We start from the raw sequence: 2,945 nt of genomic DNA, 5'->3' as shown, positions 1-2,945 counted from the left end.
TCTTTCCTGTAGAGGTAGGTCTTCACCAGGGGTCAGCGTTGAGCCCGTTTCTTTTTGCAGTAGTCTTGGATGAGTTGTCAAAGTCGATTCAGGGGACTCTCCCGTGGTGCATGATGTTCGCAGACGATATTGTGTTACTTGCTGAGAAAAAACAAGATCTAAACATGAGGCTTGAGGAGTGGCGAACAACCTTAGAGACAAAAGGTTTAAAGATTAGCCGATCTAAGACGGAGTACCTCCACTGTGATTTTGGTGGGATAAACGAAAATGAAGACGCACAGATCACAATTGAAGGGCAGGTGGTCCCGCAGGTAACGAAGTTCAAGTATTTAGGATAATTTGTACAGAGCGATGGGGAATTAGACAGTGATGTGACCCACCGATTTCAGGTAGGATGGTGTAGATGGAAAGCAGCCACAGGTATATTGTGCGACAAGAGTTTCCCGACTAAACTAAAGGGAAAATTCTATAGGGTGGCAGTTAGACCTGCAATGCTATATGGAACAGATTGTTGGGCCATCAAGAAGGCACAAGTGCGGAAGATGGAGGTAGCAGAAATGAGAATGCTACGTTGGATGTGTGGGCACACAAGGCTAGACCGAATAAGAAACGGTGTGTTTCGCGAGAGATTAGGGGTGGCGAACATAGCAGACAAGATAAGAGAGTGGAGATTGAGATGGTTTGGACATGTAAAGAGAAGACAGACGACGAATCCTGTTAGATCCGTAGAAAACATTACTATAGAGGGGAGGAGGGGTAGAGGACGAACGAAATTGACTTGGGATGAGAGGATTAGGCATGATTTGATAGACCTAAACCTCTCCGAGGACATGGTTGAGGATAGGAATTCGTGGAGAAGTAGAATTAAAGTTAAGGATTTTTAGAGAGAATTTAATACCTTAGGGCTTAGACTTAACTTATTTAGGTCACATACCATAATGGTATTTCCCTTACATATATTATTATTATTATTATTATTATTAGCTTTTATATAGCTGTTAAACTGTGATCTTATTATTAATATTATTATAATTAGTAGTAGTTTTTATATAACTGTTAAACTTTGATTTCCTTTATTTTGCTTCATACACATGTACTTAGAGCCGAGGGTCTCTCTGGAAGCCACCTCTTTATTCCTTTGGATAGAGGTACGGTGTGCCTACATCCCACCCTCCCCAGACCCTACTTATAGCTTTGCTGTCGGTGGGATTTTACTGGGCATGATTGATTGATTGATTTTATAAAAAAAATCCATAATAGTTGTTATATAAATGTAAATATAAACATCTGTTTTGGACCGCATAGACCTGACGAGTTATTTAAACTTAATAAATGGGTATACCCGAAACCCGTGGGTATGCCTGGTACCCGATGGGTAGTTACCCGATAAATACCCGACGAGTTTGGGACGGGTTTGGGATAGGCTTTACTAATCGGGTACGGGTTTGGGAATGCCTAAACGCGTCCTAGACCCGACCCATTGCCATCTCTAGGTGTAAGTGACCCATAACACATCGCTGAGATTAAAGAGGCTATAAAGCTTAAAAGAAAGTAAATATCAGGTCACTTAGCTTCAACACGTTTCAAAGCGTTTCCCGGTTTGCAAAAGTTGGCATTTTCAATCTCAAAGGTTTGCGTATGCCTGTAGCAGAAAAGAAAGAACAAACAATTATAGGATGTAACAGTGGATATGCGGCCAGTTATAGGATGAAATTATACGTAAATAAGGCAGTGATGCACAACCATGCACAATTCAGTAATGGCGGTCTCCTCGGTCAACGGGCAGTCTGTTCACCGTAAAACACAAGGATTAAAGGCAAAATGGGGAACGGGCCAAAACATTTCCTGGCCATGCAGGTCAAGCCAACATTCAGACATTTTGTCCATACCCATTCAGTAAGATATTGTTGGCCCTTTGGCCGGGTTACACCAACCGCTTTTCATCTAGTAATTAGCTCAACCAGCACAATCCTGAATGAATACAAAAGTGAGGGTCATGTTAATCTCTGGTTATGCAACTACTTATGTACTTATTAAAATGCAACTACTGTTCATATGTTCATTAATATTTATTTGTTTATGCTTGTTTGTATTCGTTTATGTTGATGAACTGTTTGTTTAGAATAACAAAAAAACATAAACAAACACAAGCATGTTCATTTTCTTCTGGAGCAGACACGAACAAGAAAATTCATTTGTTTAATTGGTCGTGTTCGTGTTTGGTTAAAGTTAAATGAACAAACAAAAATGCCCATGTTTGTGTTCGTTCATTTCGTTTACAGGCCAGTATAGGATTAGTCGATAAACCTTTTTTTCTTCTTGAAGTGCTTGTAACTCATAGGTAGCTCGGATCATGATTCCTTCTACCTTGAAACATAAACATGGCATGTCAGCAAAGCCAGCAGAGTTGATTTTTTGAAACAGAAAAAAGTCAAAAGTAGTCAAATTAAAAAGGATGTTACACTTGATAGAGATTCAAGCCGGAGGAATCTCAAAATCTAGTACCCACATCTCTATGTGCCCGCAGCACTTCCATATGGAGAAAGATAGGCTTACCATGTTCCATCAATAGCACCTAACCTATGCCGATTTTGGCGGACCGTGCTCCACCCCGGTGAACTCATGCGGTTCCGACGTGCCCAGAGGCCAGAGGCGAATCCGTTCACAGTCCGTAGGACCAACACCATTCGAAGGTGGGCAACGTATCTAAAATCTGCATGTAACATAATAGACAAATCATCATATATTCCGAAATCTCGGAGATAGCCTAGATATATATATCGTGTCGGTTTCGGATATGTTTTCATCATGCCAAAATCTGAAGAACTGGATTTCGATTATATTTTAATTATGGTAACAGTGTATCACTAACTAACGTTTTCACATACCTCCTGATCAACCCGACCGAATCAAACCGTTACCTTGTTAAAAGGGCCTGCTTTGGC

This window comes from Bidens hawaiensis, unplaced genomic scaffold (assembly GCF_021521415.1).
Source record: "Bidens hawaiensis isolate Kalapana, Puna unplaced genomic scaffold, B.hawaiensis_p1.1 tig00001461_1, whole genome shotgun sequence".
NCBI lineage: Eukaryota > Viridiplantae > Streptophyta > Magnoliopsida > Asterales > Asteraceae > Bidens > Bidens hawaiensis.
This window is presented reverse-complemented; position numbering follows the sequence as displayed.